Genomic DNA, 15,694 nt, shown 5'->3' with positions numbered 1-15,694 from the left:
TAGAGAAGAATGAATATGTCTTAGGGGTGACAGAGGAAAATTCATACAGGATGGGTAATCAAAAGAGTCTGGACAAACACCACAAAGCAAAAAAAAAATGACAGAAATTACTATATATCTTTCAATAATAACTTTGAATAGTAATGGTCTTAATTCACCAGTAAAAAGAAACAGACTCTAACTTTGGGTGGGAAAACAGGATGCATCTTCATGTCACCTCCAAGAAAGACACCTCATTAGCAAAGACAAAGACTGGGAGGAAACCACGGAAGGCAGCACCCCTAGTTTATGCCGCTAGGAAACCAGCAGGTGTGACCATGCTACATCTGGTGAAACAGACATTGAGGAAAAGCTAGTAAGAAGACATTAGGAGGGTCATTACATACTCAATAAGGGAAAAATCCATCAAGAATACTTTGTAGTGTTAAACACAAACCCATCAAGCAGAGGAGCACTCAACTTGGTAGAGCAGATACTAACAGATGTGAAAATCACAGAAGAACTCCAATAAGGTAATAATGAGTGACTTCAATTCCCCATTCTCATCAATAGTTCAGATGGATGAAAACAATAAGATGACATTATAAAACATATGGACCCAAGAGGCTTCTACAGAGTATTCCACCCAGACACTAAAGAATTCCCATTCTTCTAAGCAGGTCATGGCACTTTCTGAAAAGTAGATCTCATACTAGAACTTAAAATTTGAAATCATATTTTGTATTCTATCTGATCACAACAAAATAAAGCTAAGTAACAACAGAAATATAAACTATCGGAAGTACACAAACTAACTACAGGAAGTACACAAACTAACTTCAGGAAATATACTAACTACAGGAAGTACACAAACTAACTACAGGAAGTACACAAACTAACTACAGGAAGTACACAAACTAACTTCAGGAAGTAAACTAACTACAGGAAGTATATTAACTACAGGAAACACAAAAACACATGGAAGCTAAATAATACACTACTGAATGGTGACTCAATCATTAAAGAAATCAAGAAAAAAAATTCAAAAAATTCCTATGACGTAGGAGGGTCATTTGTCTATGTGTTACTTTCATTGGTTAATAAAGAAACTGCCTTGGCTTTTTGATAGGGCAGAATTTAGATAGGTAGAGTAGACCAAACAGAATGCTGGGAGAAAGAAGCAGAGTCAGGCAGCTGCCATGAAGCTCCAGCCCAAGATGAATAGGTTAGAATCTTCCCAGTAAGCCACCACTTGGTGGTGCTACACAGATTATTAAAACCCCGTTAGTTAAGATGTGAGAGTTAGCCAAGAAGAGGCTAGAACTAATGGACCAGGCAGTGTTTAAATGAATATAATTTGTGTGTTGTTATTTTCCAGGCTAAGCTAGCTGTGTGGGAGCTGGGCAGGATGAAAAGCAGACCTGCTTGCCTCATCACTACATTCCTAGGATGGAATGAAAATAAAAACTCAGCATTCAAAACTTACGTGAGTCAATAAAAATAGTTCTAAGAGGAAAGAGTATAGCACTAAGTGCACAAATAAGCACCATAATTACATGACCTAAAGCAAAACAAGGGCAAGCCAAACTCTAAGGCAGTGTATAGAAAGAGATAATTAAGGTTGTGGTAAAAACTGATGGAATAAAAACTTAAAAATAAGACACAAAAATAAATGAAGAGCTAGTTCTCTGAAAATATGAACAAGATTGACAAACCCTTAGCCTAATTAACCAAATAAAAAAGATAGGTACAAACTAATAAAATTAGAGGTAAAAAGGAAAATAACACAGCAGATAGCATTGAATTTCAGAAAACCATTGGGACATACTGTAAAAACCTATAGTCCACTAAACTGGAAGATCTAAAATAAATAGATGGTTTTCTAGATGCATACAGCCTATGAAAGTTAAGCTAAGAAGAAATAAGTGATTCAAACCCATCACCAGCAACATGATTGAAGCAATGATAATATTAGTAATAATAATAATAATCTCCCAACTGAAAAATCCCAAATGTATTCACAAGAGAATTCTATCAGACATTTAAAGAATAATACCAACACTACTCAACTATTCTACAAAATATAAAGGAAAACAATGCTTCCAAACTCTTTTGATGAAGTCAATATTATTCTGATTTCAAAACCAAACACCATGCACACATGAAAACCACAGACTAATCTCTCTGATGAACATAGATGCAAAACTTCTCAATAAAACACTTGCAAGATGAATTCAAAATCATATAAAGATCACTCTTATGATCAAGTTGGATTCAGCCCATGATTCAACATATGTAAATCAATATATGCAATTCATAACTGGACATAAATAACTCAAAGGCAGAAAGCGCATAACCATCTCAACAGTTGCAGAAAAGGGTTTTGACAAAATGCCAACACCCTTCACGATAAAAGTGATGGAGAGGCTTGAGAACATATTGCACTTTAATTAAGGCTCTAAGTGACAACCTATGGCCAACACAATAATTACCAAGTAGGGAGATTATAAAACACTCCCGTTAAGATCAGAAACCAGGTAAGGGAGTCTGCTTTCTCCACACCTGTTTAAAATCGTGCTTGAAGTCTTAGAGTAATAAGACAAGAGAAAGAAATAAAATTGATACATATAGAATAGGGAAAGGAGAAGCCAAGTTCAGATGATGCAAGATATGATACAAGAGATTCTAAAAACACAACAACAATGACAACAAAAATATCTCTTAAATCAGATCAACACTTTCATCAAAGTGGCAAGATAAAAAATACACACACACACACACACACACACACACACCAGTAGTATTTCTATATACCAATGCCAAGCACACTGAATAAAGAAAATTAAACAGAGAAAGGGCAACGTGCACCTACTAACTCCAAAAGCAATTGTTACTCAAGAACGTTTTAAGACACCATGTCTCCCTCAAGTCAGGTAAGGGTGGGCATTTGGAAAATACCTATCTTGCATGAGAGTGAGGTATATAGCCACAGAGGGCAGACTCCTGAGGATGCCGGTGCACCTTGATCATTGCCAAAAGTCAGTAGATGCTGGGTGAGTTGGGTACCAGGGAGCTCAAGCTGTCTTCATTCCAGGGGACTGATGGGTATTTGGGTAGGAGCCACTTTTCCAGAGCTCTCCAACAGCCCAGCAAATCTGGAGTCATCTGTTTGTCTCCACCCATTGAGAACAGCGTGGTTATGTTTGTTTGCATATTTTCCTTCTTAGCCATTGAAGTCATGGACCAGTAAAGGTTCTAGTCAGTTCTGGGAAACACGAGACAACAGCCAGGGCAGTCAGAATTCATTACGCAGAAGCCCAGAAAGGAACTCTGAGGTTAGGGTTAGGATCAACTGGCCTCCCGAGTGTCCCCGTTTCTTCATTTCTCCTAGTGAGTCACTGCTGAGTTATGAACCTGCTTCATCTCAGGCGACAACCGTACAGAATACAGAAGTTGTTCAGCCATGCTGGGTGGAGGGGCCAACTCCTCTGTCCTGGGTGATTTCACCTAAACTGACTTGTGGTTTCGTTTGAGGCCCTCTGGCACCACCAAGTGGCTGGCCTAGCCTCTGGTCACTCTTGCATAATTTGCGGCTGAGTCCCAATGCTCCTGATTCTGGATTAAGATGAGAATTTTGTCATTGCTTGTCAATTAAATGTGCTTGCTGTCCTCTGCAATCTGTCTTCAGATCTATGAAGTCCTGGGTTTTTTTTAAAGTATTTTGCATAAAGCACACAGTGCTCTGATGACTACAAATGCTCTTAGCATTTGGCTGAACCCTTGAGAAGGAATCTGTCCTGTCACTGTGTGAACATTCTCCAGATAACCACACAAAGTGGGAAAATGTGTGTATCACCTGTGGGGTCCGGGTTCCTTCATGTGTGGTCATGCAGTAACGATCCACCATAATTCTGTGCGGATCCATCCTCCTGCTCCAGTGGACTGCATTGTACCTACAGAGCATCTCAGCTCCATTAAGTATCATCAAGAAAATCTCCAATCGAGAGTTCCCATTCTGTATTTATTTCCTGACAGCACTGAGGGTTGGATGCAAGGGTCTCCAGGACGCTGGCCAAGGGCCCTGCTACTGAGCTTCAACCCCAGGCTCAGCTCTATTTTAATATCAGTTATAGCAGTGCTTGTAGAGAGAGAGGCAGAGCGGTTAAGGGTAGAATTCTTCGTAAATTACACCACTGGATGCAAGATTTACAGTTTATCCACGTCCAGTCCCTAACATCATCTTCTCCCAGCTGTGTCTTCTTCAATGAAAAGCTTCCAGTCTTATTAAAGTTTATTATTTTCATCTTTCATGAATCATAATTTTGCTGCTGAGTCTGGGAATATATCTCATTCTGCCTGCACAGCCGTGATTCATGCTTTTGGTGGAAGGTTTGAAGTTTCTCACTTCACATGCAGGTCTATGCTCTGTGGATCAGTGGCTGCATATGGTGCAAGGTAATGGCCTATTTTTGATTTTTGGCATATGAAGATCCACGTGTTCCAGCATTGTTGCCTGAAGACACTTGGTTCACTAGAATGAGTGCACACCGCTAGTAAAAATCATTCTTCTGTATCTAGATGTAGGTATATTTTGGGGATTCTTTCATTTTTTTTGGTTTGCCTATTGCTGTAACACCACACTGTATCAATCACCAGGACAATGCTACAGTGTATCTGTCACCATGGCAACACCACACTGTATCTGTCACAATGTCACACCATACTATATTATTGATAATAGCTATTATTATTATGATATATATTTATATTTTATTTTTGTTTTTTCAAGACAGGGATTTTCTGTGTAATGGCCCTAACTATGCTTATCTTAAGACAGTATTTTAGTTATACTACTTTTCCTCCCATAATTATCATGGATCATATATGTTTTTTAACTTTATGTCTGAATTTCAGATTCAGTGTGTTGATATCTGAAGAGATCGCCTGGGATCTGGCTGATGTCACCTTCACGTAGCTGGACCAATGGGAAGGCTGGCATCTCTAAAATGCTACGTCTTCAGATTCGGGCATTTTTTTCAGGTGGTTTTTTTCTTTCTCCAGTAGTTTTTAAATACTTTTTATCATAGAAATATTGCAAGGTTTGCATTATATTTGTGCCTAAGTTCTTCATTTCTTTCAGTGATAGTACAAATATTTTAAATGTTTAAATTTTCAATGTTCACTGTCAGGTAGAGGACCATTTTGATTTGTGTATAAATTTTGTAGTGTATAGCCACAAAGCCTTGCAATCTTATGGATTTGGAATGTTTCTAATTTTCCAATATATATGTTTAACATTCTAAATTTTCCCCTAAAACTTAAGTTTTATTTAGTTAAAATATTTTTAATTTCTAAAAATATTTTAAAAGTTCTTTTTATGGCCCCCAGTCTATTTTAAAACTGTGTAATTTAGAGACCATATGTTCATATGTTCTCCAAAGGCAAGTGTTTTTTTATTTCCAATTAACACCATTATGCCAGAACCATGCTTCTTGTGTTCCTAAGTCCTTCACCTCTTTTAATGATTACTTAAAAACAGAATAAATAACACCTATATTACTGACTATTTCAATTTGGAAAAAATCTATTCTGCAGCTGTTAGGTGGAGTCTCCTACAAATGCCAGTAATAACTGGCTAGCAGAGGTTATTGGGAAAATAAGCTAAGATCAGTGATCTTTAGCATGAGAATATTTTACTAGGGAATATACAAAAATAATGCTCAAAATGTTAGCCATTGTTCTTCACAAGACATTATCAAAATTTATCTCAGGTTTGAGATGAAACATTTGCACAGAAAATGTCTGACAAAGGGCTCCTGACCTCAACGAGTGAAGTAATAAAACCTCAAGACCAACACAGGCGAGAACTTTAACAGACATGTCAACACTGGCTGTAGATCTGTGCCCCTGGCAGGGACTCAACTCCAGGCTTCGGGGAAAATCAGACTAAGATCACAGATGGTCATGTTGGGAAGCCCACCAGGGAAGGTGTGGCCAGACTGGGTGTTGATGAGAAAGGGTGGTGTGTTAGTTGCTTCTCTCACCAGAAAGCAGCATAAGAAGGAAGAAAGGGTTATTTGGAACACAGTTTGAGTATGTGGCCGAGACTCCTTGAAGGTGGGGAGACCAGAGAAGAGCTAGGGTATAAGTGTGCCTTGTTTTCTCCTGTTGTTCAGTGGGTACCCCATCTCATGGAAGGGTACTGCCTACATCCAGAACGGGCCTTTCTTCCTCAGTTAAATTTCTATAGAAAGACCTCACAAATATGTCCCGAGGAGCCTCTCTTAGGCAATTCCAAACCCAGCCACATTGACATGAAGAGGGATCAGAGAGGACGGGAACCTCACCTCTCAGAAGTTCTGGAAAATACTCTGCATGTCAATTTTCCAAATTTTATAACACTAAACATAGACCTGCCATATCACCAAGATATTCCACTCCTAGAATGGATGCATTTGAAGCAAAAGTTTGAGGACACAAATGCCAATATCACCATCTATTAATACTGACATCCAACTGTGAAAGTTTAAGCATTCATCAACAGGTGGACGAGTCTGTGCATTGTTTTCTTCCATGCAGCAATGAAGTACTGCACAACCATGATGAAGCAAGCTACCCACACACTGCAATATAATCATCATTTGAAATCATCAAAGCCAGAGAAAACTAAAGCAGAACACCAACTACAAGGCTCTATAAAATGCTGCCGCTATGACAGACATTAGATTAGCAGTTGCCTATGGAGGAATGAACTTCAAGGGAGTAAGGAAAGCGTTTTAGTGTTTCCTTATAGGTGTTTATGTCACGATAACACTCTAAATATATGCCTATTTGTTTTCTTGTAATGCATCGTTAAAGCTGTCCGAACATTTCCAGTTAGATAAAAATTAATGAAATTCTTCACAGATACCCAAGAAACAAACAGCAAATGAAATTCTTCTATATTAAAAAAAAAACAAAAAACAACAAGAAAAGCTAACCATAGAAAAAACTACCAGAAAAACACAATATAGAAAAAATATGGAGATTGTTACTGTAATGTGACTTTTATACAGTGGATGAGAGTGCAAATTATATTATAATATTAGATAAGGAACTAATAAAACCACTAATTTAAACATTATTTATGCAAAGATACATATAATATCTCATAGGTTAACTCCTAAAATAAAATATGGAATATTTCAAAAATATAATAGAAAGAAAATTGATTGTTGAACATAATTAATTTATTGAAGTAAATCAAGAAAGATGAAAGAAGCAAAACCAGATGTGACAGATGCAACCAAACAGTAACTTCAGCATGTGAGTGATAGCGTGGGGTGTAAAACCCTGGATAGCTAAGCTAACAGACAAAAGTGTTCTTTAAAAAGACCCCAGATGATTTAGTTTTCAAAAAACAATCACGTTTAAAATAAAAAGAGGCAAATAGACTAAAGCAGAAAAATGAAAACACTTTCTCCAAGGTGCTGGCGTGACTGACAGCAGTGTCTAGAAAAGCATTTTACACACCAGTATATTTAGCTAATAATGGAAACATTTAAAATAAAAGTTCTAACCCAGAAGGTAACAAACATCAAATCTAAGCCAAAGAAAGCAGCGAAGTGATAAAGTAAGATGAGGGGCTGGGAGTTTCCCAAGCGAGAGTCCTGGTTGTTGCCATTGTCCACATCTTTCTAATTCAAGAGCAAACGGTGATGGTGGTTTTTCATCCGCTTTTGCCGCCATTCAACAGGCTGGGATCTTCAGATCCACCCAGACAAGGATGAGTGAAGGGTGGGTGAGAGGTTCCCCAGGGCTAGCAATCCCGAGACCCAGGTGCTGGACTGGCAAACCTGTCTTTACAGCTCAAGTCCTGTCACTCCAGGCTTTGAAGGCAGGGACCAATGTCTCTGGATCCAAGAGGGAGCACCCCTGGTTCACAGCAGCGCTCTCAGTGAGGATAGTACCTGCCGCTGTGAGGTTGGTGTTCCCAGGACTTCAGGCCTGTCTGAGAGATGGTGCCACCTGCTTCTGGGCACAGGGCAAACGAGTCTTGTTTTTTGCACAGCCTCTGGCTGTCACAGCCACCAGCATCTCCAGCTGGGTGGAGGTGATGGACCCACAGGTCAAGTTGTGCAGGCAATGGTGGAAAACACTGAGCTGAGCACAGTTAAAGTCGTTCTTTGCGGAGGCTGAGCGCCAGCTAGAGCCTGCGGGTCCTCTCTCATGGGCCCCCAGGACAAGGCTCCTCAGTTCGGCTTCCACACGGAGCACCCTAAGAGTTACAGACGAATTATTTCCGTTTTCTTTTTTTAATTATCAATTGCTGGGGCTGTGGGATGGCTCAGAGCATAAAGGTCACCTGAGTCCAATATCCAGGACACACAGGGCAGAAGGAGAGAACTGGCTCCTGGGTCATCCTCTGCCGTTCACTCGCACCAGTTCCTGGAACACTCACTCCCCTCAGCACAAAGACACCGGCTTTTTCTTCATTTGTTTTTCACTTTCAGTTGCTGATTGTGCCAAGTGTCAGGATGAATTACGACACACCGTCCATCACCAGCTTCACCATCACTTCCCCAGAGACCAAATGGACTGCTATCATTCCTTGACAAAGAAAAGCAAGTGTAACAATTGGGCTGTTAGGATACAGAGTTTCTCTCTGGAAGGACCTGGGGCACTGGGCAGCTGCAGGGTCAGCAGCTGGAGCCAGTGGCCTCAGAGCTGTGCCAGGGGTGAACTGGAGATAACCTGTGTCCACAGAGGGCCATTGATCTTACCTTAATGTGGAAGGAAGTCTTTTCTTATTCCTGTCGTGTGACTGGATAGTTTGCTCATGATCTCAGACCTCTTACAAACAGTGATAAATAAAGGGCCCGTGGCTTCTTGTGGAATGAGAGGCCGAGATTTAAAAATATGTTTCAACACAAAGTCATGGGAATGGAGGGCTGGGCACCAAAGCAAAGTTACATAACAGAAATAATAAATTGAAGCCGTCACCTCGAGATGCAGAGATTGAGCACACTCACCCTTAGGTCTGCGGTCACATGAGCTTGACAGGCCACACTTGGTTTAGAATCAGCTGCTCCAGGGTCTCGTAAATCACCCCTCAGGCATCTTGACAGATTAGAGAAACAGAAGGGACAACTGTGGCAGCTTGTTTTCCTCCACAATTGCTCAGCTGACAGAGAGAGAGAGAGAGAGAGAGAGAGAGAGAGAGAGAGAGAGAGAGAGAGGAGGAGGGAAAGGGAGAGGGAGAGGGAGGGAGGGAAGGAGGGAGAGGAAGAGAGAAGGAGAGAGGGGGGAGGAGAGAGAAGGAGAGGAAGAGAGGGAGAGAGAAGGCAGAGGGGGGAGGGAGGAGTGAGAGAGGGAGGGAAAGAGAGAGAGACAGACAGACAGAGAGAGACAGAGACAGAGAGAGAGGCTTTTCCTGTCTCCGAAGTTTCTGGAAGCAGGAAAATCCCAGAGGCCCTGGAGAATTAGTGACTGGGCCCCAGGACAGGCATATCCTCCCACCCCAGCAGGACACAGGGGTCAGGGACAGGAGACACACCTGCCATCCCATCCCCCACTCTGGTGTGTGGATTTGGCCTTTACAGAGAAGCAGCGGCAGACCCCAGTTTTAGGCTGGCTGTGATTCATGCATTTGTATGATCCTGACTCTGTGTAGTTTGGGCTGTGGCCATTTGTGTTCCCCTGTCAAAGACCATGCAGACCTGTTTCTTAGCTTGCCCCTGGCAAGAACAGAGTCAGCAGAAAGGGGAAGTGGGACCTTAGGAGTGGCCACAAGCCTTGTTGCTGTGTGAGAGATGCATCCTAGCAGAGCGTGGGTGTGAGGACCAATCATACAAGCCTGGAAGGAGAAGATGGTAGTACTGACTTAGTGAGAGCCATGGTTCCTAGGCAGCACACAGGGATGGGGCCAGCGCCCTTAGGGACCAGGGAAGTGAGAGAGAAATAATGCTAATTTCCCCCCAGACATTCCGAGCCTACATTTGGGGACACCAGTGGGCTTAGATTCTGCAGACAACCCCATAATGATGGACCGTCTCATCAGGAATGGGGGCAGCACCGGGTTTTCTCTTGGGAGAGGTGGTGGATGAGGTCACACAGGGAGACAGGAACCCTGGTCATGAGGAGCAGAGGGCACCAGCAATGAGCCAGGGATCTTTGTCCTGAGAGAGTGGAGCGGAGGAAACATCTGGGAAGTCTTAGGAGCAGAGGGATGTTGGGTTCTGTCATCAAAGAGTTTGTAGCAGAGGCAGAGTGAAGAGGGATCTCAATGCTTCTCCAGGAGGCACCCACAGTACCTGCTGCTGGGTTGAGTCTGAGTGACAAGAGACTGGTCTGGAAGCTCACTCACCAAGTCACTATTAACAGAGTCTGGGAAGTACGTAGGAGACCAGCGGTGATACCTAAGTGAAACCTTAGCCTCTATGCTTTTTACACAAGTATATCTATTCTATAATGTTAGAAGAAAATTCTGAGTTTTAAAGTATATTGTCATCCTATTTGTGAAGCAATAGAGCTTTAGCAATAACAGTGCTTTAACGACTACCATTTGAATTTCAAAGTTCTCAGCAAGGAAACATCAAACTTGTGCGGGAAACCGGCATCAACTAAGCCAAGTCCTCAGCATTTAAAGTGTGCACTATGTGTTCTCAAAAAATATTTGCATAATAAGAAAGTGACCACAATAGAGACCGATTGAGGAGATGTGGGAACTCACCATTTCAGAGTAGCAGGGGAGAAAGGAAACTAAAGGGAAGTTGAGACATTGAAGAGATCTGGTCCTGGCCTGAAGGGAGCCTTGGTCAGGTTACTAAACCTGAGTTTATTTGGCATTTTCTTCTGGAAAGTAAAAGCTCTTGCCCTGCTTACCTCACAGAAGGATGAGGTGTGTAGAAAGGCAGACATGAAACCGTAAATAGGTGAAGATTTTGAAAGCCGGTGACCCTCTGCTAGTAAAGAACTTCGGCAGAATTTACAGGAGATAGCCATGATACTGTGGAATGCCGCTGGCTTCATCGCTGTATGTCAAGGGCTGGTGGTAGAGATGTGGCCCATACCCACCCTTCTCACCTTCCTTGCTTGGTCTCCGTGACAACAGAATGACAGACAGAAAGGCGTATAACTCAGAACATCCAGAAAAGAAGTCACCTAGCCCCGAGTTGGTGAAAGAAAAGTCTTTGGGGGAAATGATTTGAAAGAGGGAAAACCATAAACTTCAATAAAGTCATGCTAATGCTTTTATTTTGAGAAGTGGGGAGATTAAGATGGGGCTCTGCCCAGAGCAGGAGGGAGCCGCCATTGCTGTCTAGGTTGGGACATCTGACTGGTGTCATTGGTAGGGATTAAGGTCGAAAGGCTAACTCTCCAGCTCAGATTTCAGTCAGGCCAATGATACAACCTGGAGTATGAGGAAGAGATGGAGGTCTGGATACATGAATCTGCAAACAACTGTGTGGAGAAAATTACACCTGCAAGATCTGCAGGCCATGTGACTCTCGGGTGAGGACAATGGGACAGTGAGGACCACAAGGGGCTGGGACTGAACTTTCCCTGTGTGGCATCTTCGAGTAGACCAGCAAGTTTTAGATAGATGGCTGTCAGACAGCCAGAGCAGAGGTCTTCTGCCAGCCGGTGCCAGGCTCCACCCCTTCCCCAGGACTGGTCAGTGACACAGGGACCATAGCGAAAGGCATCATTGAGAGGATGAGAAGTCCGTGTCAGCACACAGGCTTGGTCTTGAGTCCATCCCAAGCCATGAAGATGCCAGATTGCTCAAAATTGCAGTGAACTGGGTTTGGGAAGGAGGAATCCGCCCAGACCCGTGATGATCATGCCATGTGGGTATTTACTCAGGTTGGAAGCAGTCTATTCCTTACACAGCACACAGAAGGGTAGATAGTGTGCCTCAGACCTTGGGCTCTGTGACATCGCTCATACATTAGTGACAACCTCTCCAAGCTGCCCATTGGCCCATCTTAGGAGCACAGGAGAAACCCATTTTAGTGTAATCATTTATTACCAGAGAAGCAACTTGTCATGTAGTCTGCATAGAAGGACGAGGAAGTGTCCGACCAAGCTCTCCCGATGGCCCACTGTGCCAGGTGTGAGTGCCCTCTGGAATTTCTCAACAGCAAAGCATTTAATTACAGATTCTCTCTTCTGTAATAGAAGAGATGTTTTGAGTCATAAAATTATAAGTTAGAATTTGCATATAGTTGTTTGGGAGTTTCTAGTGGATGGATTCCGGAAGGATTATTGAACAATCTATTTTGAGCACAGTTGTTAAATCAGAAGTTTGAAGTTCCACTCCGTTTAGTAGGCATGGAGGAAGTTAGCGGCTTTCTTATGGAAAAAATCATTGTGCATTAAAAGGAATTCAGAGCACAAATCATGAAAATCTGGCAACAAATCGTCCAACCGTGATTAACAGCCCAATGGGCTTGGGCAGCTTAGACAGTATTCAGACTCAAGTTCTCTGTGTATGAGAAGAAACAGAGGCTCCCCGGGTCTGAGAAGATGCTCTGTTTTATTAGACGATCCTAACCCAGAGATCTTCAGGATAACACGAAAATGGACCAGTCCTTGTGAAAATTTACTCTCCAGAGACACTAAAAGAAAAAAACAGAAAGGGAAACAAAACCAAAAACTCACTTAAGTACAAGTAAAATTGTAATAAAGTATCTAGACTCATTGTTAAATAGAAACACAAAAGTTTTGAAGTGTCATTTTGTATTAAATAGACTTCTAATCCCGACTGGTCAACATTGTTGAGACCTGGTGGGCATCCACATACCCCTTCAAAGTTATTAGAAAGCTGACCGGAGACCTGAGGATGTCAAGGGGACATTCCCTTGATTCCCCTTAGAACTTAACTTCGGACACCTTTGGGTCCTGAGTCAGACCAGAACAAGCTACTGACACCAGACACACTGATAGGAAGTAAGCATAGCATCCAACAAAAGGGAGCTGGGGTACTGGACAGAAGGGTATTCCTGCACTGCCGGACATACCACCGTCACCTAGATCTAAGTCACAGATCTAAGCAGACACTAGGGTGGAGTTTTAACATATGTTACCCAGAGCAATGAGCAACAAAACCTATCTCATGGGGTCAAGACCACTGACCTATTTAAATTAAAGAGAATGAGCCCAGGAAGGTCACTCGGCGGTAGCCCTGTTTCTCACCTTTGTTATTAATTGTGCATTTTTTCTTGGCAGGACCCACCCCATGTCAGGAACTCGTGTTCCTGACATTATCAGGGTTGTTTAGGTTCAGTCCCTTCTCCCATCTATCAGCTTTCACATTAATGGGTATTCACTAAGCACTGTTAGAGTCTTACTTTGAATATTTGGAAACAAGAATAAATTAGACATAATCCTTCCCCTCGGGAAATGTCCAGTCTGTTAAAGGATACAGACAGTACACAATGCCCTGTGTAACTGAAGCAGAGACAAAGAAGGCCCTTCAAACCCAGCAATGCATTCCAAAGGCTCTGATTTCCGCTGTAGAGGGAGGGAGAAAACTGCAAAGAAATAACTCAAATGTATATTTGACATTTCTTTGCTGTCTCCTTAATCGCCTGGCTTCCAGGTGTCAATTGTGGTGTCTGAATCAGTGGAAGAGAAGGAAATCCCCCACAGGCAGCCAGGACTTGTGGATTCTCACTGAAACCATCAAAAGGACAGGTGGGAGAGGCCAGACTGGGGCGAGTTAGTGTCTCAGAGGACAGACCCACTATACATGGAAATACAGCTTGTATCCCCTCTGGGCACCACAAAATGTTCTCCCGTGGCAGCTCAGATGGCCCAGACACAGCGTAGGAAGGCCTGACTCTGCATCGCTGGGTTTAAGCTGTGCTGTGCCGGAGGCTGCCTCCTGAGCGTGTTCCAGAAGCTTACCCCATACTTCTTTATGGAACTCAGCTTTGGTCCATTTTTACTCCAGTTTCTTGTTCCAGAAGTTATCATGCCTAACTATTGAGACATATGCATTCTTGGGTTCTTAACCATGTGGACAGGGGACTTGACCAAAGAGCCATGAAGGGTTAATACTGATCAATCCTGGGAGAGTAGAGACCCTCTTCAGTCCCAAGGTGACATCTGAGAAGGCACAGCCTCTGAACAACTGCAGTCAGTCAGAGCTACAATAAACAGACACCCAGGCTACCTGGAGACTAGCACAGTTGCAAGAAGTAGCATAAGACAGGAGATTTGTTTTGACGGAAGAAAGACGACAAGGCTTTACTGTAAGTACGTTCCAAGCACAGCCGGAAAGGCAGTTTCTTGACAGCCACCATTGCTTAGCACGTCTTCAAAGCCAGCTGGTGCCCTGCTTGGCTCACTTGAGCAACCAGCAGCACAGACTGGTCCTGCCTAAGGCTTGCAGGAAGAGCATGGGCCAGTTACCTGTCTCAGGTGTCAGCATCATGGAAAAACCATTCAAGGCTCTTCCTTCATCTCACACCCAAAGCCTGTGCCATAGTGCGATCTTCTCACGACTACATGAGGGCAAATAAGGGCCAAATCTGGTCATTTCCAGAGTTGTGGTATTTCATGTGCCCCTACTTCTGCTGTTGCAAAGGTAGCCTGGAAATCCTTTGGAAGAAGTAAGACAGACAGAGGTGTGAGGCCGTGTGCAACTAGCGGGTGAAGCTCAAGGAGCGACTTTGCTGTATGTTCCCTGAGGAAGCACTGAAGGTCAGTGGGTCAGGAACTCTGAAAGTCCAGTAGCTGCTATGGACCCAGCTCCATCCCAATGTCACAATCCCTTGTTGCCACGCCACTGCTACGCTGTATGGCAGAAATTATGAAATTTACTCTGTCGTTTTAATTTTCGTGATTAAATATGGATTCCGTGTGTCAGCACTCAAACATCCGTTTTGTGCTGTGCTCCTAGGGTCCTGTGGCTGAGGCCTCCTCCTTCAATGAAACATTGTTTTAAATGATGCCAAGAGCCACAACCCCAGAGCACAGCCACAGAGCACAGCTACAGAGCAAGCACAGCCACAGAGCACAGCCACAGAGCAAGCACAGCCACAGAGAACAGCCACAGAGCACAGCCACAGAGCACAGCAAGTCCCTTGGATTTCAGGGAGATTCATACATGTGCTGCAAAGAGAATATGGTCAGGTCTGGGAATCCATCCGGTTCACATCTGAACTCCTCCAATGAGCTGTTCTTGGCCCTTCCATAAGGGAAAGCAGAAAGTGACGCCGTGGCTGAGTGCGGCTGGGGATGATGGAGGACCTGGAGAAGCAGCAGCTGCAGAGCTGCTCTCTGTGGCCGCGAGGCTGTGGGCTAAGGCTGCAGTGGGAGGCGCTCTGCCAGGAAGCCCAGCCTGCACTCTCTCTCTTCCACTGCTCTGGCAAAGTCAAACCCATGGGATGTGGACAAATTCTTAAAGTCTGAATAATGCCAAAGCAAGTTTATCTGGGCAGGAAGAGCATTTAAGTGGTTACTTAGGGAAAAACATAGGAAGCCTAAGGACATCTGTGTGCAATTTAAGACCTGACTTAAATGCCTGCAGGGTAAGCAAGGCTGTGGGGAATGGCAAATGCCCATTCACAGGAATGACCTTTGCACTGTGCGTCTTGAGAGCTTTACAAAAACAAGCAAATGCATATTAAATATGCCTTGTAGGGAACAGGGTGTAGCACATACAAAGAAAAGAGAGGGGAGAGAGGGTGTCGTAGGGTTTCTACTGCTGTGACCATGGCCATAG

The 15,694-nt window shown here is 43.2% G+C and overlaps 1 long non-coding RNA gene across 2 annotated transcripts; it reads right to left on the bottom strand.

The window, feature by feature from the left end:
- Positions 1 to 7,186: 7,186 nt before the first annotated feature.
- On the bottom strand, positions 7,187 to 9,118 carry LOC142842616 (uncharacterized). 2 transcript variants are annotated; one of them, XR_012909412.1, is made up of 2 exons: positions 8,991 to 9,118; positions 7,187 to 8,568 (listed from the first exon to the last, which is right to left on the bottom strand). It is a non-coding gene; the product is annotated as an uncharacterized LOC142842616 (long non-coding RNA). The 2 variants fall into 2 exon arrangements; XR_012909411.1 differs by lacking the exon at positions 8,991 to 9,118 and adding an exon at positions 8,742 to 8,887.
- Positions 9,119 to 15,694: the final 6,576 nt, after the last annotated feature.

Source organism: Microtus pennsylvanicus, chromosome 1 (assembly GCF_037038515.1).
Source record: "Microtus pennsylvanicus isolate mMicPen1 chromosome 1, mMicPen1.hap1, whole genome shotgun sequence".
NCBI lineage: Eukaryota > Metazoa > Chordata > Mammalia > Rodentia > Cricetidae > Microtus > Microtus pennsylvanicus.
Note: the sequence above shows the minus strand (reverse complement) of the source record. Positions and strands in the feature narration are given on the sequence as shown.